We start from the raw sequence: 25,489 nt of genomic DNA, 5'->3' as shown, positions 1-25,489 counted from the left end.
CAGCCACCATGTGTGAAGGCTGTCTACCCTGAGACCACCGTGCTGTGAGGAAACCCAAGCTAGGCACATGGAAAGGCTGCATGGACAGAAAGCTGCCTGGCCAGGCCCCAGCTGTTTCAGTCAATTCAGATGAGGTGTCAGACACGTGATTTAAAATTGCCATCTTGGATACCCAGCCCAGTTGAGCCTTCAGATGACTCCACTCCAGCCTCCATTTGACTACAACCGCATGAGAGACCCCAAGTGAGAACTGCCCAGCTGAATGTAGTCAACCCACAGAACTGTGCGCAATAATAATAAACTACTACTTTAAGCCACTAAGTTTTGGGGTGGTTTGTTATACAGTAATAGAGAACCGAAACAGCCCCCTGTGATACATGTTTGCTCTCACTGGAATTTGTCCTACCCCCCAACTGTCCTGTGCAACTCAGGTACCCACGCATATCTGCACTTGTCAAAATCCCTCCAATGAGTGTGGCACAGTGCAAAGAGCCAGGCATTGAGGGGTGGAATGGGGTTGGATCCTAGCTTAGTCTCTCCCTACCCTTGTGAACTTGAGCAAAATAATTTCTCTAGACCTCAGTTTCTAGAAATAAATACACCTCTCTCGGGTGCTCGTTTGAGGACCAAACATAATATGTGTAAAGTATCAATGCATCTGGTCTATTTTAGTCTCATTAATGATAGCCTTTAGCAGACACCCAACCTTCTAGACCTGGCTCAAATGGCACCCCTGAGATCTAATTCTCTTCACTTATGGACTATATGGTTTTGGACAAATCCCTTAAACTTCTCTGAGGCCCGCCCTCTTCATATGTCACATGGGGTTGGTGATAGCATGTGTGTAGTGGGGCTTCTTGACTGGTCTAGAGCCAAGATCCAACTGGGCTGTCTCATGGTGGTAGGCAACACTGTTCTGTTGAGGCAGAACGTATCAAGCCCTTAAGCCACACCCCTTAATCTGCTAGGCTTTTGGAATATTTTGGAAGAGGAAGTGCACTATATCCACAATTGGGGTTCAGGCATGAACAGACATGTCTGGTAAACAGGGGGCCAGTGACGGAAGCCAGACTGCAGGGAGGAACAGCAGAGACCCCGAGAGCTCATCACCATTAGTAAGAAAGAGGTTTTGATGGTGGGGGAGGCGGCACACTGAACAGCAGTTAATACAGAGGGAGGAATGTTACTTGGAATGGTGTGAGACTGGGCATAACCATCTGGTAGCTCAGTGCATCCCCATTCCCGCCTCCTCCAGAGCCGTCCTGGTAGAGATGTAAAGATCTAGATATAATGGCAAGGAAAGGGGTCACCAGGAGAATAGGCAGCTCTGCTGTGGGAATCCCTTATGAAAAAGCTGAGAAGTTGCTTTCTAACCTAAGAGAGAAAGAGGCATACCAGGGGCTTTGGTGAGAAGGGGGAAATTGAACAGCAGCCCTGTCCACGTGGGAGGCAGCCCCACCAGGCTTCTTCTTGGACTGCCACTGAAGGTGAGGGGACATGGAGACCTGGAAAGCTACAGAAGAGCGCACACTATATGATTTCAGTCACATCCGGTATAAAAGCAGGCAAAACTAATTTATGCTATTAGAAGGTGGTGGTGTTAGCTGCTGTTGAGTTGATTCCGACTTGTGACAATCCTATCTTACGGAGAAGAATTGCTCTATAGGGTTGTCTTGACTGTAATCTTACTGGAAGCATATTGCCAGGCCTTTCTTCTGTGGTGCTGCTGGGTGGGTTTGAGCCGCCAACCTTCAGGTTAGCAGTTGAGTGCAAACTGTTTGTGCCACCGAGGGACCTTGTTAGAAGGCAGGCCTGCAGGAGAAGTAGTGACTACAAGGAAAAGTAGGAGGGATTCTTGGGGGATGGTAATATCCTTTTTCTTCACACACATACAACTGTCTGGGGAAAAGGAGAATGAACAGCTATTTACCACCTTAAGCCCTTTGAGGCGGTGCCACATTAGGAAGGGGGATAGAGATTAGTGGGCTGGAAGCAAGTACCAACTGGTCAGAGCTTATTTCATTTCTTCCTCCATTCATTCACTCATTTACTTATGGTTTATTAAGCACCATGTACACAATGAACAGTGTACCAGTAAGTGTACAAATTTGTAATAGCGGTAGCTTCCACTTATTAGGACCTTATTATGGAGTAGGCACTGAACATACACCCAACCCTCAAAATAAAACAAAAAAACCAAGCTCGCTGCTGTCAAGCTGATTCGGAGCAACCATATAGGGCATAGCAGAACTGCCCCATACGGCTTCCAAGGAGGGGCTGGTGGATTCGAACTGCCGACCTTTTGGTTAGCATCCACACTCTTAACCCCTATGCCACCAGGGCTCCAACCCTCACAATAGGCTATGAAATATTATTATCCCCATCTATCAGTTGAAGAATGAGTATTACAAAGCTTAAGCAAGTTGCTCAAGGTCACACAGCAAAGGAAGTATCTGGATTTTCATACGAACCCGACTCTGTGTGAATCCAAAGCCCAGCGCTTTTCAGTGAGCTACAGCTGTCCTCCAGGAATCTAGGTTATTCCACTAGGGATGGAGGGACCTGTAGACAAATTGCTCTGCCACAGGAAAGAGGTCTTAAAGCTGGAGTCAAGGTGCCTGGGTCTGAGTTTTAGCCGCATCTTTTTCTGGACCCATGGCAGGTTCCTTCACTTTTTTGAGCCTCAGTTTCCCCATTTGTATAACGAGGATAAAAGTCACACCTTTTCCTCAGGGTTATTGTGGAAATTAAATAAGATGACGTGTGTACAACCCGGTGTCCGGCACCCAGTGAGAGCCAGAACGGTAGTTCTTAGTATTTCTTAGTATTTCTGAGTCCGTATCACTCATACCGACCTGACCAGAGCCACCATCAGGCATGGACACCGAGTTGTAGGTGGTTTCCCGCCTCCCGATCTGAACCTTTGGGACCAAGTGGACTTAAATAAACCGGTGGGCCTTAAGTGCTTTTTCGTGCTGCTAGAAGGCGGACTGGGCCAAGAGTCCCCGTCCGAAACACCAACCACACCAGCCAGCTTCAGAAGACCCACTGCCTCAACTATCCTGGGTCAGCTGGGGGGAGGGCGGGAGGGACGCGAAGGCGTAGGTATCGCGAGACCTCGCAAAGACCAACGGGATCCAGGCCGGAAGTGAGGGCGGGGCCGGCAGGGCTCCTCTTTTGAAATCTGAGACGAAGACCGGGCAGAAGGGAGGGCTAGGTTGGAGGCCGGCGCGTTTCCTACGGGTTGAGCCAGGACCACAGGAAGGGGCGGTTGGGTTTTGGGGACCCCTGAGTTTGACTGGAAGAGGCCATAGCTTTATTCATTGGACAGCCCAGTGTGCCGGCCACGTGCTGTGATCAAGACTGACAGGGAAACTCTGCCTCTGCAGAGCTCAGCCCGGGCAGCTGCGCCTCCTTCCAAATGTGAATAACATCTCCTGTTGTCCTCAGCCTAAAGAGCTACAGGAGTGATTTAACCCCATGCTAATCAGACTTCAACTTCAGGGTCCTCACTTGCCCAGGCCTCTTCCATGGCCCTAGGATGGGCTCTCAGCAACATGTTTATGCAATTGTGTTTTTGTAAAATTGGCAAAACTAAGCTACCGATGGTGCTGAAGGAAGAAGTCCAAACTGCACTGAAGGCATTGGCGGAAATATACTTGAGATGTTTCAACAAAGGATGCAACGCTGAAAGTGCTCACTTGTCTATGCCAGGAAATTTGGAAGGCAGCCACTTGGCCAACAGACCTGAACAGATCCATATTTGTGCCCATTCCAAAGAAAGGCGATCCAACGGAATGCGGAAATTATTAAACAATATAATTAATATCACATGCCAATAAAATTATACTGAAGATAATTTAAAAATGGTTGCAGCGGTACCACAGGGAACTGCCCAAAATTCACACTGGATTCAGAAGAGGATGTGCAACAAGGGATATCACTGCTAATGTCAGATAGATCTTGCGTGAAATCAGAGAATACCAGAAAGATGTTTACCTGTGTTTTATTGACTATGCAAAGGCATTCGATTGTGTGGATAACGTATTATAGATAACACTGGGATGTATGGGAATTACAGAACATTTAACTCTGCTCATGAGGAACCTGTACATAGACCAAAAGACAGTTGTTCAAACAGAACAAGAGGATATGCCATGATTTAAAATCAGAGAAGGTGTGCACCAGGGTTGTATCCTTTTACCATATTTATTCAATCTGTATGCTGAGCAAATAATCTGAGAAGCTGGACTATATGAAGAAGAACCAGACATCAGGATTAGAGGAAGACTCATTAAAACCTGCAATTTGCGGATGACACAACCTTGCTTACTGAAAGTGAAGAGGACTTGAAGCACTTACTGATGAGGATCAAAGGCTACAGCCTTCAGTACAGATTACTCCTCAACATAAAGAAAAAAATTTTTGCAACTGGACCAATAAGCAACATCATGATAAATGGAGAAAAGATTGAAGTTGTCAAGGATTTCATTTTACTTGGATCCACAATCAATGCCCATGGAAGCAGCAGTTAAGAAATCAAGCGATGTATTGCATTGGGCAGATCTGCTGCAAAAGACCTCTTTGAAGTGTTAAAAAGGAAAGATGTCACTTTGAGGGCTAAGGTGCACCTGACTCAAGCCATGGTATTTTCAGTCACCTCATATGCATGTGAAAGCTAGACAATGAATAAGGAAGACTGAAGAACAATTTATGCATTTGAATTATGGTGTTGGCAAATGTCTTAGTTATCTAGGGCTGCTATAACAGAAATACCACAAGTGGATGGCTTTAGCAAACAAAAATTTATTCTCTTACAGTTTAGGCACCTAGAAGTCCAAATTCAGGGCACCAGCTCTAGGGGAAGGCTTTCTCTGTCTTTTGGCTCTGGGGGAAGGTTGTTGTCTCCTGTAAGCATCTGTGGACCTGGCGTCCCTTGGAGATCTCCACGTGTCTTGGCACCAATCTTCCTCTGGGTCTAGGGTGTTCTTAGATCAGAGGCTCCAGGTATGAAGGACCTGACACACTCCCAGCCATTTTTTCTTAGTGGTTGTGAGCTCCATTTCTCCCTGCTCGCTTCTCTCTCTTTCATCTCTTGTAAGATAAAAGGTGATATAGGCCACACCTTGGGGAAAGTCCCCTTATATTGGATCAAGACAGCGGCCTGAGTAAGAGTGTTGCATCCCACCCTAATCCTCTTTAACACAACCTAATCTTGCCTCATTAACCATAGGCAGAGATTAGGATTTATAAAACATTGGACAGTTACATCAGATCATGAAATGGAGAACAGCCACACAATACTGGGAACTATGGCCTAGCCAAGGTGACAGGTATTTTTGTTGGACACAATCCATGACATCTAAGAATATTGAATATACCATGGTCTGCTAGAAGGACAAACAAATCTGTCTTGGAAGAAGTACAGCCAGAATGCTCCTTAGAAGCGAGGATGGCGAGACTTTGTCTCATATACTTTGGACATGTTATCAGGACGGACCAGTCCCTGGAGGACATCATTCTTGGTAAAGAGGAGGGTCAGCAAAAAAGGAAGACTCCCAACAATGAGCTCAAACATAGCAACGATTGTGTGGATGGCATAGGACCAGACAGTGTTTTATTCCGTTGTACATAAGAGCTGCTGTGAGTCAGAACTGACTCGATGTCACCTAACAACAACAAAGATACTTTAACCAAAATCTGTTAAAGACCACTGCCTCTTTCCACTGTGAGTTCCTCTACCTGGTGGCATTGAAGTGGCTATGGGCATTTTTAGGCATTTTTCAATAGGGAATACTTCTAATGAATTTGCAAAAAACAATAGCTCAAACGAGTTGTCATTGAATGAATGCATTTCAGCTTGTGGTGACCCCATGTGTTGCAGCTGAAGCAGATTCACAGACCTCTAGGAGGATTCTAACTGGAAACCTTTTGGTTAGTAGCGTGGGTTCAGCTGTTTGAACCACCTAGGGGACAGAAAGATTTTTAGTGGCAGTAGCTTCCATTTATTGAGAGCTTACTATGGAATAGGCACTGCACATACATCCAACCCAAACAATCAGCTATGAAGTATTATTATCCCCGTCTATCACTTGAAGAGTATGAGCCTCAGAAAGGTTAAGCAAGTTGCTCAAGGATCACTTTGGACTGCTTGAGTGTCGCAAATAGTTGAGTGCTATACTACTAACCAAAACGCTGGTGGTTCACATCCACCCAGAGGCACCTCAGAAGTAAGGCTTGGCAATCTGCTTCTGGAAGGCCACAGCCCTGAAATCCCTGTGGAGCAGTTCTACTCTGTACACACAGGGTTGCCATGAGTTGGCATCCACTCAAAGGCAACTGACAAAAACAAGGACTTCTTTTGTCATTTAGTGAGATATATGGTTCAAGAATATCCTGAGGTTATTGCTAGTCTTCTCAGTGTAGGAATGGCTTCTAGGAATACCCCTAACCTCCGCTGTGCTGAATCACAAGTGTGGTGATCTGAAGGTGTCAGAGAACATTTGGCCCTAGGACATCCAGCACCAGAAGTATGAGGGAGTCACTGCCCCCAAAAATATGAGATTCCTTAAAATCTTCCAGGTCATAAAGAAAGTAAGCTTGATAGAGATGTTCCCAAATTTGACAACCATCTTAAAACAGTGACTTGGGAAACCGAGTCTTTTCTGCAGTAGCAGTAATAAAGAATAAATTTTGGTCACCCATGCGAGAGCAAAGGCTGAATGATCTTTCTATTCTCTTTATGGAAAATATTACAAACTTGTTGTCATTGAAGAGGCAATTAAAGGACATGAAGTCAAAAAACGTAGTGAAAAAGTGTGTGGTGGTATGCCAGGCAGCTAATTGTTTTTTTATTGTGGTAAATCTATGTGTAACAAGACAGGCAGTTAATGTAAAAAAAAAAAAATTTTTTTTTTTAAATTTCATGATGTTTATATTATCAGCTTTGAATATTCTAAAATTTATTGTAGTTTCTTTTCTCATGAATGTATTTTCACATTTGTACCCAATTTTGTATTTATAATTTTATATTCTTAGGGGAGTCCCATGACTTTATATAAGCTTCAGTCCCCACAAAATCCTAGATCCGCAATACACAGCTGTCATTTCTTGTTGACAGCTCTGATCAGAGCAGAACATGTATTTGTTCTCTTAATTTTAGAGATGACCCAATAGAAGCCCAGAGGGGTGAAGTTGCTTGCCCATAGCTTTGCTACTGTTACTGGTGGAACTAGAACCCAACTCTTTTGGTTTTCCATTCAGACATTTAATTACACCAGGAGGCAAGTGCCCTATTCCAAAAACATTTCATCATCTTTAGTGAGTGGTCTTGAGTGTGTCTACTTGGCCTGTTTTGGGGTTCTGGGTTCTACACAGCTCAGATCAGAGACCTAGTAAAGCTGAAAGGGAACACTTTGTGTTTCTAAATTGTCCCCAGATCTCAGGTGGTGGTAGCCTACTCTGTGTCTTTCCACTCATTCTTCCCCCAGAGGTGAAAGAAGGCCAGCATGGGGGCCCTCCCTCCGTCAGGATGAGAAGTGTGGCATCCTTGAATAGAAACACAATCAACTGGTGAACATGCTGTGTGAATATGCATGGACACATGTCTTTTGTTATTTCTCAAGCCAAGTGTATTTCTGGTCTGTTTCCCTGGAGACTTGGAATAGTGAGAGGCCTTACCAAGTATAGAATGATTTTGCCAGCTTTACTTCCTTTCCAATTCCCAAAATCTGTCACCCCATCTCTCCACCTGGACTGACTTTACCCAAGGTTACTAGCAAATTCTTTGCTGCTAAATCCAAATTTTCAATCTTTATCTTAATTGACTAGTCTCTCTCCCTGATGCCAGTGATCTTTCAAATGAAAGTCTGATCCACCCCCACTTAAAGTCCTTCAGTGCCTCCCCATTGCTTTAAGGATTAAGACCCGAATCTCTGCTCTGCAGTCAGGACCCCAGTCCTGTCACTCTGATCTTTCATTTCTCCAATGGGCCATGCTCTTTCCTGATACAGGGCTTTTGCACATGACCCTTCACCAATTTTCTCCCTCTCTCTCTCTGTATATGTATTTTTTATACATAGCACCTACTATTTGCCAAAAATTGTTTTAGGTGCTGGGTATACAGCATTGAACAAAACAGGAAAAAATCCTTGCCATTGTAGAGCTCACATTCTGGTGATTTTTCTTTCTTTCTTCTTTCTTTTTCAATTGGTGGACTGTTCTCCTTTCCTGACTTTTTTTTTTTTTTAAAGGGTAAGGAGTTTGGATTTTATTTATTTATTGCATTTTAAAATATAACAGCTTTATTGATCCATGACAGCTTTATTTACATACCATGAAATCTACCCATTTGTCTTAGTTATCTAGTGCTGCTATAATAGAAATACCACAAGCGAATGGCTTTCACAAACAAAGTTTATTTTCTCACAGTTTAGGATGCTTGAAGTCTGAATTCAGGGTGCCAGCCCTAGAGGAAGGCCTTCTGTCTCCGTTGGCTCTGAGGGAAGGTCTTTGTCTCCTTTCAACATCTGTGGGCCCGGCATTCCTTGGAGATCTCCATGTGTCTTGGCATTAATCTTCCCCTGGGTCTAGAAGGTTCTCAGTGCAGGGACCCCAGGTCCAAAGGACACACTCTACTCCCAGCTCTTCTTTCTTGGTGGTAGGAGGTCCCTCTGATCTCTGCTTGTTTGTTTAATCTCTTTTATATCTCAAAAGAGATTGATTTAAGGTATAACCTAATCCTGCAGATTGTATCCTGTCTCATTAACATAATTGCCTCTAATCCTGCCTCATTAACATCATAGAGGTTAGGTTTTACAACATATGGGATAATTACATCAGATTACAGAATAGATGATAATTACATAATACTGAGAATCATCACCTAGCCAAGTTGACACATTTTTTGGGGGGAAACAATTCAATTCATAACACCATTCGAAGTGGTTTATTTTGGGGTTTTAGTATTCAGAGTTCTGCAACCACCACCACAATCAGTTTTAGGACATTTTTATCACCTCAGAAAGAAACTCTGTACCTATTAGCAATCACCTCGCCTTTTCCTCCCAACCCCCTAGGCTTAGGCAGCCAATCTAGTTTCTGTCTCTATAGATTTGTCAATTCTGGACATTTCAGTATAAATGGAATCATACAGTATGTCGCCTTTTGTGTCTGGTTTCTTTCCCTTAGCACAATGCCATCAAGATCCAGCCGTTCATGTTGTAACGTGTATCAGTACTTCCTTCTTTTTTATGGCTGGTTATTTCATTGTATGGATATACTACATTTTGTTTTTCAGTTTTCCAGTTGATGGACATTTAGGTTGTTTCCACTTTTGCCTGTTGTGAATAACACTATTGTGAACATTCATGTACAAGTTTTTGTATAAACATATATTTTCAGTTCTCTTGGGTATATACCTAAGAGTGGAATTTCTAGGTCATATTGTAGCTCAATGTTTAACTTTTTTAGCAACTGCCAGACTGTTTCGACAGCAGCTGTATCATTTTACATTCCCACAAGCAATATTTGAGGGTTTCAATTTCTCCAAATCTTCCCTGACACTTGTTATTTTCTGTTTATTTAGTTTTTATTACAGCTATCCTGGTGAGTGTGAAGTCGTATCTCATGTGGTTTAGATCAGAATTTTCCTAATGACTTTTGATGTTGACCGTCTTTTCACTTTTTTGATGGTGTCCTTTGAACCACAGAAATTTTTCATTGTAGTGATGTCGAAATTATCTATTTTTCTTGTGCTTTTGGTGTCATATCTACTCCCTCTCCCTCTTGATCTAGCTCGAATGTCACTTCCTCAGTGAAGATTGCAGTCCATCTTTATAATTACAAATTTATTGGTGAGATTTATTTGGTTGTCTTTCCCTTTAGACAGCAAATTCCATGACGGCAGGATCCAAGTCTGCTTTTTCTTTTCCCATTATGCCCCTAGCCCCTAGCACAGTGCCTGCCATGTAGTAGGTGCTCAGAACTGTTGCATGAATAAATGCTGATTTGACTCTTTGGACCTTTCGCTGTGTGAAACATTCTTCATATGGCCTGACAACCCCCACTCTCCGGCTCCTCCTCCTGTCTCTCTGGCTGCTCCTCAGTTGGCTCTGCTAGTTCCCCTTCTTTGACCCATCCAGCAGGCGTAGGCCCTTCTCTCTTCTCACCACACTCTCTTTGCCTCCACTCCTAAAGCTTTAATTACCATCTTTAAGCTAACAGCTCTCAAATCTGCTTCCTATCCAGATGGTCCTCCTAAGCTTCACACCTGCATATCCAACTGCTTACTAGATGCTTTCAATAGAATGTTCTATAGACACCTAAAATGCAACATGGCCACAGCTGACATCTTTTTCCATCCCCAATCCTAACCCTACATGTGCTTCTCTGTCTCAAGCTATTGCCCCAAACTTGAAATCTGATCATTGCCTGGCTTAAATCGGGTTCCTCAGAAGCAGACTCGGAGATGAAAATTTGAGTGCGAGTGATGTATGAAGGAAGTGCTTCTAGGAGAGGCCAGGAAGGAAGCGGGAAAAGCAGAACAGTGTAGGCGGAAAAAGCAGACAAGGGAGTGACTTTTGGTGTGATTTTGGGCAAAGCCCCATGGAGGTACTTTAGCCTGATCCCACGGGGGAACTATTGGAGCTTTTCTGACCTAGGTCTGTGTCTTAATCATTTAGTGCTGCTATAACAGAAATACCATAAGTGGATGGCTTTAACAAAGAAAAGTTTATTCTCTCACAGTCCAGTAGGCTAGAAGTCCGAATTCAGGGCGTCAGTTCCCGGGGAACGTTTTCTCTGTCTGTCAGTTCCAGAGGAAGGTCCTTGTCATCAGCCTTCCCTTGGCCTGGGAGCATCTCAGCACAGGAACCTCAGGTCTAAAGGACGCACTCTTCTCCCAGCACCGCTTTCTCGGTGGTATGAAGTCCCCAACTCCTGCTTTCTTCCTTTTCCTTTTATCTCTTGAGAGATAAAAGGTGGTGCAGGCCACACCCCATTGGATCAGGGATGTGAGCTGGTAAGGGTGTTACAATCCCACCTTAGTCCTCTTTAACATGAAATTACAATCACAAAATGGAGGACAACCACAGAATACTGGGAATCATGGCCTAACCAAGTTGAAACAGTTTTGGTGGGACATAATTCAATCCATAACAGCCTGACTTGCTACAGTACAGTAATGAACTAGAGCCCACCCCTTGGCCTTAGGTTGTAAGCTCCCAGGCACTTCCAGCTCTTTGCCTGGCTCCAGAGTGCAAGCATCTGAAGAGAGAAGCAGGTGCAGGCCTTTGGAAGCACAAGTGCAGAGAAGCTGGGGACCCAAGCTGGGGACAGGCACTCAGAAATGGTAAAAAGAACCTGAGGGGAGCTGGGTAGAACGCCAGGGCTCGCTACTCTCCCACATTTAAAACCTAATGAATCCCTAGTTCTGGCGACTCTGTCCTTGGCTATCTCATATCTATCTACTTTTTTTCTATCCCACTGCTACCACCACAGTATGGCAAGCCCCTATCATGGATTTAGCCTTTAATTTAACTCCTACCTTTACCTCTTGTGTTGCCCTCTAATCTGTTATCCATACTGCAGCCAAAATGATATTACTACAGTGTTTCTTCCGTGCTTAAAATCCTTCATTGGCCCCCTATTTCCCTCAGGATAAACTCCTAGCACCTACTATGGCTTTAAAAGTCCCCTAGGACCTAGTCCTTGCTTAACTCTATTTTCATCTCTTGTCCCTTCTCACTTCATGTTCAAATCCGTCTTTGGATATGCTGTTCTCCCTCTTTGGACACATCCTTTTCTGGATCACCCTTATTTCCACTAAAGAGCTCAGCTTTAGGATTATATCCTCCAGGCTTTCCCTGGTACCTCAAGTCTAGATTAAGTGTCCCTTCTGTGAGCTTCTGTGACTCCTGTAGCAGGTGTCAAAGGGTGGCCAAGTCCATTTGGTGGGGGAAAGAATAGTCTTTTCAACAAATGGTGCTGGGATAACTGGATTTCCACATGCAGAAGAAAGAAGTTAGACCCATATCTCACACTGTATATGAAAATTAACTAAAAATGGATCAATGACCTAAATATAAAATCTAAAACCATAAAACATAGGGGTAATGCTTTGAGACCTAGTTTTCAACCATGGATTCTTAAATATGACACCAAAAATTTGAGCAACAAAAGACAAAATAGATAAATTTGACTTTATCAAAATTAAGAAGTTTTTTTGTGCATCAAGAGACATTATCAAGAAAATGAAAAGACAACCTACAGAAAGGGAGAAATATCTGGGAGCCTTACATGGGATAAGCATTTAATATCCAGAATACATAAAGAGCTATAGTTCAAGAATGAAAAGACAAACAGCCCAATTAAAAAATGGGCAAAGAACTTGAATAGACATTTCTCCAAAGAGGATATATGAATGGCCAATAAGCACATGAAAAGATATTCAACATCATTAGTCATTAACCACTCACCAGTTGCTGTCAAGCCAATTCCAACTCATGGCAACCCTGTGTATGTCAGAGTAGAATTGTGCTCCATGGGGTTTTCAGTAGCTGATTTTTTTCAGAAGTAGACGTCCAGGACTTTCTTTCAGGTAGACTTGATCATCCAACCTTTTAGTTAGCAGCTGAATAAGTTAACTCTTTGCACCACCCAGGGACTCTAGAATTACCATATGACCCAGCAATTTCACTCCTAGGTATAAACTCAAAATAATTGACAGCAGGGACTCAAACAGATACTTGTACACCAGTGTTCACTGCAGCATTATTTGCAATAGCCAAAAAGGGGAAACAACCCAAGCGTCCATCAATGGATGAATGAATAAATAAAATGTGGTATATACATACAGTGGAATGTTACACAGCAATATAGAGAAATGAAGTTCTAATACATGTTATGACATAGATGAACCTTGAAAACATTATGCTAAGTGAAATACGTTAGATGAAAAAAGGAAAATAGTGTATGATCCCACTTACAAGACATATCTAGAACAAACAAATGCATACAGACAGAAGTAGATAGTGGCCACCTCATAGTCATCCATTTACTCATTCATTTAACAAACATGCATAGGCCACTGGCCCAATTTTTAGGTTGTTTATCCATGAGGTAGGTGCCCAATCCTGGTTTAATAGCTGTGGTTAAGGAGTGGAGGTCAAGGTCATATAGTGATAACAGCATGGAGATATATGTATCTCAGAAACTGCCTTAGGAAGGGGCTATCACACCATGCATTCAAAGCCTTTGTCAGGGGGACAAATAATTTGTTTAGACAAAGCTTTTGATAGGTATGTTTAGGAAATAATTCAAAATTGAGAACCCTGGTGCCAAGGGAGTGTTATTTCCTGTTACCGGCCAACGAGAGTGTCTTTTGCTTGAGATATGAGTCTTGAAGATGACAGAGTTAATTTTAAGGTGAAAGCAAAAGAGTTGATTTGTATTCTGGGCCAATGTGCGGTTATCTCACCTTTGCTGCAGGAGCCCTACAAGCAGGGCCAAGATTCCCCAGGAAATTCTGTACCCTAAAATAATTAGATAGATAACCTTGGTCTGGAAGATATTCTCAGGAAAGAAGCTTAGAATGTTTAGTTTTGAGCATGAATTAACTGCACAGTTCGTAAATTAAATACTCTGATCTACTGAATAATTGTTGAGATTATCCTTCTGGATGCTGAATAATGTGAGCCAAAAATAGGAATTTGACATTGATATGTTCTTTCTGGTTAACAGATTCAGTTGTCTTTCTTTCAGATTTTTTCTTTCTTTTTTTAAATTATGAAATGCATCATGTACACATAACTGTATTGAATGTATATGTACAGTTTAAAGATTAACAGTTCAATGAACATCCATGTACCTGCTACTCAGGTTAAGAAACAGAATATTATCAGGGTCTCATATACCCCCTGTGGCCCCTTCCACAATTATATCCCCCTTTCTCCTTCCACAAAGGTAACCTCTACCCTGTCTTCTATGTTAGTCATCCCCAGGGTGGCACCAACAGTTAAGTGCTTGACTACTAGTCAAAAGGATGGCAGTTTGAAGCTATTAAGAGGCACCTCCGGAGACAGGCCTGCCTGGTGATCTGCTTCAAAAAGGTCACAGCCTTGAAAACCCTATGGAGAGGTTCTACTCTGCGCACATGGGGTCACCATGAGCCGGAATCGACTCAACAGCAACTACGAGTTTTCTTTATCATTTCTAACACCTCTATATTCATCTACCATATATTGCTTTGTTTTGTAAAACTGAGTAACATGCAAAAACTAACTGGGTAAGGAGAAGGTATACAGTTGCCACTTTAGATAAAGGCTTCCAGGTGAAGGTAAGATGATAGAGTCTCCAAGTCAGTGGTGACCTCATTTTTTCCTGACAGTTCACAGGGCAAAGTTACGAGTGAGTTTATGGGAAATAAACAAAAAACAAATCAGTAGCCATTGAGTCAGCGCCAACTCATGGTGACCCCATGCATGTCAGAGTAGAACTGTGCTCCACAGGGTTTTCAATGGCTGATTTTTTTTAAGTAGATCTCCAGGTCTTTCTTCCTAGGCACATGTCAGTGGATTTGAACATCCAACCTTTGGTTAGCAGCTGAGAACATTAATTAACCATTTGCACTACCTAGGTAATTGAGACACCTGGCAGGATGATGTGTGAGCCAAATACTGGACACTGAGCAGCGATATGGCCAGAGAGAGTGGGCTACTCTGTATTTTCTGCTTCTAAGTTCCCACAGCCTAGTTTCAGGTCTCAAGAATGGTTCTGAGATCATATTTTGGGAGTGCAAATATTTTTGTGGGAGTTCAATAATATCTCAGATAATCCAGGCAGGAGGCCATGGAAGGGAAAACAAGAACTTCATCGACATGTGGTTAAGACAAGCCTCTTGGTGATGCTCTGAGTCAGGGCTTCGAACCAGTTTGTTCAAGTTCTAATCCCTGCTGGGAATTTGCATTTCTAACAAGTCCCTGCTGAGAATTTGCATTTCCACCCAGATATACTGAATCAGAATCTGCATTTTAACAAAATCCCCAGGTGATTCTTAGGTATAAATTCCTGGGAACTTGTTAGAAGTGCAAATTCTCAGCAAGGGTTCAAATCTGAATGTCAAAGCCCTGCTCTGAACTTCAGAACCAGCTAAATAGTCACCTTCACATAGGAGCAGCTGTGGGAATGACCCTCCCAGAAAGAGGAGCTAAAGGCTGCCAACATCTGTGATGATGATGATAATGATAACTGAATGCTTACTCTGTGCCCTGCATGGTGCTAAACAGTGGCCATGGACTGTCTCATTTATGTGTGTAACAATCCAGAGAAGTAGGTATTAATATAATGTCCATTTTCTAAATGAGGAAGCAGGCACTGCAAGATTAAGTAACTTGTCTAAAGTCCCATGATAAATTGTGAAGCCTGTCCTCTTTACTGGATGCTTTCCAGGAACGAAGGCCACATCCTCTGGTACAGAGGGAGGTGAAGAGACCCAGCATGGGGGGGCGGGCGGTAAACTGATGGGAGTGTTCTGGGACTAGTGAGAATAATAATAAAAATAATATTTAGCTCTTATTGAGTATTTACTAAATGCCTGGCACTGTTCTAAGTATGTTTACATCCACTAATTTGAGGTAAAATAAAACCCAAGTATACAAAACTGACACTTGATGAACCAAGCCTGAAGCTTGTAGAAAGACTTGACATTAATCCCTGGCCATGTCGAGTAGGCAAAAAAGTCCCAGCCGCATTGGTGTTGCTCCTGCTAATCAGATGCCCATTCATTCAACAATTATTTGTGAAATGCTTATAGTCTGCCTGGCACTGTTCTAGGCTCTGAGAACGTAAACAGCAGGTTAGATATTCCAGGAGAAGGAATGGGACAGAAATAAGAATAAAGAAATACTCAGAAGTATCTATATTTTTTATCCTCTCATCAACACCACCAGAAAAGGAAAAAGACAAATACTCTTGGATTTTGCCACCAGGTACTACAAATCTGTGTGCCCTTGCTTCATTTTGTTTCAGCAAGCCTCTACTGCAGATCCTTTATGTGCCACGGCCATGTTCGGAGGTGTGGCCCAAAGATGAACAAGATGAGGCTTCTGTCCTTGAGGAGTGCAGTGTAGGAGACAGACAGGTAAACGGATAATCATATCACAGGTGATTTGTGCTATGATTAAGGTGTGAACAAAATTCAGTGGGAGCAGAAGAGTGACTAAGTCTACCTGGGGATGTCAGATGTTTGATGGAGGAGGGGACTTTAGATTGGGTCTGAGGGAGGCTAGGAGATTGCCAAGTGGAGGTGGGAGAAAAAGACATCTAAAGAGGGGTAGTTTGTGGACAGGTTGGCCAAGATATGGGTGGTGTTTTGAAATCTGGACTTAGCATGGGCAGCCTGGCACCTCAGACAATGGCAGGGGCTGGTGGGGGAGTCCACAGGGATTAACTGAGTTATTGAAAAGGAAGATTGACCCAGATGCTATGTTAACCCAGAACTAAAACCATTCCTAAAAAGCCACTCTTCAGACAAAGATTAGACTGGACTATAAAACACAAAATAATATTCATGAAGAGTGTGCTTCTTAGTCCAAGCAGATACACAAGACCAAAGGAGCAGCTCCTGTCTGGAGGCAGGATGAGAAGGCAGGAAGGGACAGGAGCTGGTTGGATGGACATGGGAAACGCGGGGTGGAAAGGGGGAGTGTGCTGTCACATTGTAGGAATTGCAACTAGTGTCACATGACAATATGTGTATAAAATTTTGTATGAGAGATTAATCTGAGCTGTAAACTTTCACCTAAAGTACAATAAAAAAATAAAAATAAAAGGAAGATTGAGACTTGTGTTGGTACCAGTTAAAATGACTGGGTTGATAAGCAACCCACCTACTGTTTCTCTCTGCAGAAATTACTCAGACATCTACTATGCTTTTTTCCACTCTGTTGAAGTGAAACGGTTCAAAAGGTTTGAAGCCCTGCCCACTTTTTGAGGGAGTATAAATCAGTATGACCCTATGTGGCAATGTCTGTCAAGATTACAAATGCACACAGCTCGTGACTCAGCACTTTCACTTCTAGGAATTTATCTTCAGATGCACTCACTCACATGTGAAATAACTTATGTGAATGTATTCATCACATTGTTGTTTGTAATAAAGATTGGAAACTAAACGCTCATCAAGAAAGGATTGGTTAAGTGAAGTGTGTTTCTTTAAAATGGGATATTTTTTTATCCAGGCTAAAAAGGAAACAAAGAATTAGGTAGCTCTGTATGTTCTGTTTGGGATGATTTCCAGGATATATTATCGAATGAAAAAATCAAGGGCAGAACCACTGGTGTAAAATCAGGATAGAAAGAATTTAATTCCCCTATTCTGACATGGACTCCCGGGATGGTACAAATGGGTAAGCGCTTGACTGCTAGCCTACAGGTTGTCAGTTCAAATCCACCTACAGGCACCTCAGAGGACAGGCCTGGTGATCTGCTTCAGAAAGTTCATAGCCTTGAAAACTCTATGGAGCAGTTCTGCTCTGTACACTTTGGGTCTCTGTCATGGTTTGAATTGTGTCCCCCCAAAATATGTGTCAACTTGGTTAGTACATGGTTCCCAGTATTGTGTGGTTGTCCCCCACTTTGTGATTTTCCTGTGTGTTATAAATCATAATCTCTGCCTGTGGTTAAAGAGGATTAGGGTGGGATGTAACACCCTTGCTCAGGTCAATCCTGAATCCAATGTAAAGGGAGTTTCCCTTGGGTGTGGCCTGCACCGCCTTTTATCTTACAAGAGATAAAAGGAAAGGGAGGCAAGTAGAGAGTTGGAGATCTTATACCAGCAAGAAAGCAGTGCCAGGAACACAGCACATCCTTTGGACCCAGGGTTCTTGCTCAGAGAAGCTCCTAGTCCAGGGGAAGATTGATGACAACAGCCTTCCTCCAAAGCAGAGAGAGAGAGAAAGCATTCCTTTGGAGCTGACACCCTGAATTTGGACTTCTAGCCTACTACTACTGTGAGAAAATAAATTCCTCTTTGTTAAAGCCATTCACTTGTGATATTTCTGTTATAGGAACACTAGATGATAGGATAGTCTCCATGAGTCAGAATTGACTGGCAGCAACTAACAAATATAACAACATGAAGTATCTGAATTGCTGAATTAAAGAAACCTGGGCTGCCCTACCTTCAGACTCTTAGTGTGACTCTTGTGTGACAAGAAGCTCATTGTTTAAGCCAGCTGAAAAGGAGTCTTCTGTGAGTTGTAGCCAAAAACATACAAATACATAACTCTAAGGTCTGAGGAGGTCTTTGTATTGGACACAGAATAGTGTGGAAGAGAGAGTTAAGTCTTTGACTTGCATAAATTCTCCAGTTTTACCCCATTTTAACTCTAGTGGGCATTCCCAAGTGCTTTCCTTGCCAGGTATTCTGAGCTCTGGATGCCAGCCATCTACTCTATGCAGCTGTGGGGGTTTTCTGTGCAGAGATGCAATTTGGCAGGATTCGACCGCCTCACTTTTTTATTTATATATATATATAACCTCATCAGAGCAACAAGCTAAAAGCCTAGCAGAATCTATTTGCAATCACGAAGCAAGAGGGCAATGTAATGGATGCCAGAACCAAGCCTTATAATATGGAATTCTAATAACCCATTCTCCAGCCACAAGACAGACCCACCACCACTCCTCTGTCCTGCAGATAGAGAATGGGTTATTAGAATTCCACATTATAAGACTTAATGCTAGCATCCATTACATTGCCCTCTTGGCTTGTGTGTTGCTGTGATACTGGAAGTTATGCCACCAGTATTCCAATTACCAAACGGGGTCACTTAGGGTGGACAGATTTCAGTGGAGCTTCTAGATTAAGACCGGGAAGAAGAACCTGGTGATCTATGTCTGAAAAAATTGGCCAATGAAAACCTCATGGATAGCAGTGGAACATTGTCTGATATAGGGCCAGATGAGTCCCTCAGGTTGGAAGGCACTCAGAATACGAATAGGTCAGAAAAGGAGGGTGAGAACGGTTGCACAACTCAAATAATTCAATCAATGTCACTAAATGGTACATGCAGAAACTGTTGAATTGATACATGTTTTGCTGTGTATTTCTTCCATTCACTTTAGCTGCCCTACGTTCAAGAGCAAGTTTCAGAGTCTCTTCTGACATCTATTTTGGTCTTTTCTTTCTTTCCTGTCTTTTTAATGACCTCTTGCTTTCTTCATGTATGATTTCCTTGATGTCATTCCACAACTCATCTGGTCTTCAGTCATTAGTGTTTAATGAGTCCAACCTATTCTTGAGGCGGTCTCTAAATTCAGGTGGGATATACACAAGGTCATATTTTGGCTCTTCTGGACTTACTCTAATTTTCTTCAGCTTCAACTTGAACTTGCATATGACCAATCGATGGACTGTTTTGTGATTAGCCCCGGCGTTGTTCTGACTGGTGATATTGAGCTTTTCCATTGACTTTTTCCACAGAGGTAGTTGATTTGATTCCTGCGTATTACATCTGGCAAGGTCCATGCGTATAGTCATGGTTTATGTTGGTGGAAAAACCGTATATGCAATGAATAAGTCATTGGTCCTGCAAACTTCTATCATGTGATCTCCAGTGTAGTTTCTATCACCAGGCCGTATTTTTCATCTTTGTTCCTTCTTCTGTGTTTTCAACTTTTTCATTCCAATCACCAGTAATTATGAATACATCTTGATTGCATGTTTGATCAGTTTCAGACTGCAGAAGCTGGTAAAAATCTTCAGTTTCCTCAAAGTTGGCATTAGTGGTTGGTGTGTAAATTTGAATGCTGATCATATTAACTGGTCTTCTTTTTAGGCCTATGGATATTATCCTATTCCTGACAGTGTTGTACTTCAGGATAGATCTTGAAATGTTCTTTTTGATTATGAATGCAATACCATTCCTCTTCATTTTATCATTCCTGGCATTGTATACCATATGATTTTCTGATTCAAAATGGCCACGACCAGTACATTTCAGCTTTCTAATGCCTAGGATATCAATGTTTAATCTATATGTTGTTCAATCTATATGCTGAGCAAATAATCTGAGAAGCTGGACTATATGAAGAAGAACATGGCATCAGGATTGGAAGAAGACTCATCAACAACCTGCGACATGCAGATGATACAACCTTGCTTCCTGAAAGTGAAGAGGACTTGAAGCACTTACTGATGAAGATCAAAGACTACAGCTTTCAGTATGGATTACACCTTAAAATAAAGAAAACAAAAATATTCACAACTGGACTAATAAGCAACATCATGATAAATGGACAAAAGATTGAAATTGTCAAAGATTTCGTTTTACTTGGATATACAATCAACACCCATGGAAATAGCAGTCTAGAAATCGAACAACGTAGTGCATTGTGAAATCTTCAGCAAATGACCTCTTTTAAGTGTTAAAAAGAAAAGATGTCACCTTGAGGACTAGTATTCACCTGACCCAAGCCCCATGGAAAAGCCGAACAATGAATAAGGAAGACCAAATAAGAATGTATGCATTTGAATTATGGTGTTGGAGAAGATTATTGAATATGCCATGGACTGCCAGAAGAACGAACAAACCTGTCTTGGAAGAAGTACAACCGGAATGCTCCTTAGAAGCTTGGATGGAGAGACTTCATCTCACTTACTTTGGATATGTTGTCAGGAGGGATCAGTTCCTAGAAAAGGACATCATGCTTGGTAAAGTAGAGGGTCAGCAAAATAGAGGAAGACCCTCAGCGAGATGGATTGACACAGTGGCTGCAACAATGGGCTCAAACAGCAGTGATTGTGAGGATGGCACAGGACTGGGCAGTGTTCCATTCTGTCCCATTCATTCAAGAAAAACAGATATTTGTCCCTTATACTGTGTTAGGTGCTAGGAATACAATAGTGAGCAAAACTAAAATGACCTTTGCTCTTCTTACAGTCTAGAGGAGATGGTGATTAAATAATTATCAAATAGATGTATAATTATAACTGAGCTAAGTCTTAGAAAGGAAAGGTACATACATGATGGTTAAGAGTGGTTCAGAAAAATAACCTATTTTATCATGGTTTTGTGGGACAGTCTAGTTAATTGGCATGATAATGTTTTTAAAATTTCTGTTCTACTTCCTAGTTCATTGAATAGTGCCTGGGGTCTTAAAAGCTTGAGAGAGGCCATTCCAAATACAACAATTTGTCTCTATTTTCCTGGAGTAGCAGAGGAAGAAGGAGACCCAGAAATCAGAGGAGGAAGTAGGCTGAAGGTCTAATTGCCTCCATGAACTGCCTCCTTCTCCATGAGACAAGAAGAACTGGATGGTGCCCGGCTATCGTTACTGAATGTTTTGATCAAGGATTCAACAGATGGATCATGATCAAAAGCAAGAAAAATGTGGAACAGAATTTCAAATTCTTATAGAATCCAGATTTCCTGGACCACTGAGACGGAAGGAACCACCAAATCTATTGCCCTAAAATAATCTTTAAACTTTGAACTGAAGCTATCCCCTGAAGTCATCTTTAAGCCAAACAACAGCTTAGTTCAATTAGTAAAGAAAGTTTACCTTGAGCAATACGGACTTTTAAAGAATTATATAGGTGAGATTAAACTGACAACATCAACTCTAAAGCACAGATGAGCAGTTTCAGGGTCAGCAAATCTAAGTTAATGGTGGTAAAATAATTTGGGAAGAGATAGCAAGAATGATGGCACAACATAAAGAATCTAACCAATGTTACTGAGTTAAACATGTAGAAATTGTTGATTGGGTGTATGTTTGGCTGCATATATTTTCAATAAAAATAAAAAAGAAAAGAAAAACACCTACTTCTTAATGAGGATCAGGGAAGACCTGCCTGAGGAAATGACTTGGAGCTGACATCTGAAGAATGAATGGGAGTTAACTAGGTGATATGGGAGAAGAGCATTCCAGGCAGACAGAACAGTTTACGCAAAGGCCCTGGGGTGGGAAGGAGCATGGAACATTCAAGGAATCGAAAGAGGGCCAGCGTGTTTGGAGGGCAGGGAGTAAGGAGAATGCTGGGATGTGAGGCTGGAGCACCAAGCAGGGGTCAAGCAAGACAAAGCCTTAGAGATCATGTAAAATATTTTTGTAAGAGCAATGGAAAACTGGCAGAGTGTTCATTGTCTCCCAATATCCATTTTTCCCTTTTCTCCTCCAGCTGGAAAACCTCAGCATTCTAACTGAGCACATGGCCACCCAATTAAAAACTGTTTCCCAGACCCGTCTGCATATAGGTTTGCCCATGTGACTAAGTTCTGGCCAATGAGCTGTGAGCAGAAGTAAGGGCATGGTGATATTTCCCACATTCCCTTTTCACTGTTAGAATACAGACATGATGATGGGAGCTGGAGGAGCCCTCCTAGACCATGAGAAGGAAGCCATATATTGAGGATGGTGAAGTAACAAGATAGAGGGAAACTGGATGCAACTATAGCAGTCCTGAAATGTTAAGCACAGAGTCGACTTGATGGCACCTGGTTTGGGGTTTTTTTGGGTATAGATATAGATGATACAAAAAAAAAAAAAAAAAGTTGCCATCAAGTTAATTCAGACTCATGGCAACCCCGTATACTTCAGAGCAGAACTATGTTCCACAGGGTTATCAAGATCTGATTTTTCAGAAGTAAGTCACCAGGTCTTTCTTCCAAAGCACCTCTGGGTAGATTCAAACTGCCAACCTCTTGGTTAGCAGCTGAGCACTTAATATTTGTACCACCCAGGGACTCCGTAGATGATTAAATATAGATATATAATGACTTGACAGCAGTGGGTTTTTTAATATAATGACAGGCAGAATTCTAAGATGGCTCCCATGATACTTCTCTGGTGTTTCTCCTATGATTATGTTATACTGTATGGCAAAAAAGATTTTGCAGATGTAAGCAAGGTTACCAACAAGTTGACCTTATGATAGGGAAACTATCCAGAACCTAATCACATGGTTTTCCCTTTAAAAGCAAAAAGATTTTTCTGGCTTATCTCAGACGTAGAAGTCAGAGACATTCCAAATGTGAGAAGAATTTGGCACACTTGTGCTGGTTTTGAGATGGAGGAGGCCACATGGCAAAGGATGTGGGCAGCTTCCAAGAGCTGAGAGAGGCCTCCCTCCGGCTGAAAACCAACAAGGAAACCTCAGTCCTACAACCACAGGAACTGAATTCTGCCAACAACCTGAATGAACGTGCAAGTGGACTCTTCTCCAGAGGCTCCAGATAAGAGCCCAGCCCTTGATTTTGGCCTTTTAATATCCTAAGCAGAGAACCCAGCCAAGCCCACCAGACATCGACCTACAGAACTGTGAGTGAACAAATGGGTATTAAGTTTTAAGCCACTAATTTTATAAGTTTGTGGTAACTTGTTATGCAGCAATAGAAAACACACACACATATGTAGTTGTTCAGACAGGATACCTACAGTTGTGGTAAGAGAATTAAAAAATATATGGAAAGGTAAACACCAAATTTAGAATACTGGTTATTCCCATAGGGGGCAGGGTTAGGGCGGAAAATGCTATCGGGGAAGAGAATACAAGAGGAATTGAACTGCGTAGGTAATATTTTATTACTTAAACTAGGTGGGGGGTGTGTTGTTTTATTTCTTAATCTTTTTAAAGATTCCCGACCCTCAATCACAGTCTAGAAATAGTGATGCCAGGCTTTGAGGACCTGTGGGCTTGGACAAGGAGTTCATTGAAATGACTGTGCTGGCAAAAAAAAAAAAAAAGACCAGACTTACTGGTCTGACAGAGACTGGAAGGAGCCCTGCGAGTATGGCCCCCAGACGCCATTATAGCTTAGTAATGAAATCACTCCTGAGGTTCGCCCTTCAGCCAAAGATTAGATAGGCCCATAAAACAAAACAGAGTAAATGGGCACACCAGCCCAAGGGCAAGGATGAGAAGGTAGGAGGGGACAGGAAAGCTGATAATGGGGAACCCAAGGTTGAGAAGGGGAGGGTGTTGACATGCCATGGGGTTGGAAACCAATGTCACAAAACAATATGTGTATTAATCGTTTAATGAGAAACTAATATGCTCTGTAAACCTTTGTCTAAAGTATAATTTAAAAAAGAAAAACAAACAAAAAACACAGACACAAAGGAAAGAAAGAAAGACTGTGCTGGTTTAAAGATAGAGATTTTCCTACATTTTCTGTAACACTGTATAAACTTTAGGAGGAGGAGGGAGTCTCCACAACTAAGATTGAATTCTCCTCTATCCCAGCAGGATGAGGCTAGAAAACAACAACAACAACAAAAACAAAAAAACAAACCCATTGCCACCGAGTCAATTCTAATACATAGCAACCCGGTAGAACAGAGGAGAACTGCCCCATAGGGTTTCCAGGGAGTTCCTGGTGGATTCGAACTGCTGACCTTTTGGTTAGCAGCTGTAGCTATTAACCACTAAACCATCAGGGTTTCCGATGAGGCTAGAAGTCAGATTTAGCTAAATGAAATATTTTGAAAGAAAATGTCTTGCACATTGAAATTTGTGTTGAGAGCAAATTAGTGTATGAATGGACAAATGAATTATGAACGGGTGCCCAAGTACCCATTGAGGTCTGGTGGTGCTGAGGTTACATGCTCAGCTGCTAACTAAAATGTTGGCAGTTCGAACCCACCAGCCAAGGAAGAAAGATATGGCAGTCTGCTTCCATAAAGATTACAGCCTTGGAAACCTTATGGGGCAGTTCTACTCTGTCTTATGAGTTGCTATGAGTTGGAATTGACTTGATGGCAGTGAGTTTGGTTTAGTTTGGGCCCAAGTACCCACTGGATCACCACCAAGATTGTATAGTTGGACCACAGAGTGAGACAGGAAAATACTCCAGAATAATCCACAAACTACATGAAAGTAAATCACTTTGGAGTTAAAAAAAAAAAAGACAGATGTGAACAATGTTATAACTGGAAAATTTGGGCATGATTAGAGCCTCAGCCATTGCCCTGAGAGCTCTGAGGCCAGCCAGACAAGGAGTCCCCAAGTCCTGGACAACAAGAACCCTGGGGCAGCTAAAGCTCACCAACTCGCTCCCCAGAGACAAGGTGCTAAGGGCTCTGATGATAAATGGTTCTGTGTGGCCACGGCTGCCTCTTACACTGGTCGGGGGCAAAATTGATTCAGAAGCATGATGGAGGGTGAAGCATCAAATTTCTTATTTGAGCAGGAAGCTGATACCCAAGGAATGCAACCTGGCAGCAGCCCAGAAAGAAGACTTGACAATTGTGCAGGCTTCAAGGAAGTGACTTTGCTGTCCCAAGGCTTCTACTTACAAGAAAGGTCTCTGGGACCTGGTGAAGAACTCCAATCACCACCTATGGTTTGAACAAGGAGGTTGGAGGAATGCGGCAAGAAATAGGCCTTGGGTCTGGACCCCAGCCTGTGATCAACGGTTGCCCCCTCCAGACTCAGACACACACTGAAAACAGGATATAACGGACCACCCTTCTAGTAACTAAGATC

This window comes from Loxodonta africana, chromosome 6 (genome assembly GCF_030014295.1).
Source record: "Loxodonta africana isolate mLoxAfr1 chromosome 6, mLoxAfr1.hap2, whole genome shotgun sequence".
Taxonomy (NCBI): Eukaryota; Metazoa; Chordata; class Mammalia; order Proboscidea; family Elephantidae; genus Loxodonta; species Loxodonta africana.
Note: the sequence above shows the minus strand (reverse complement) of the source record.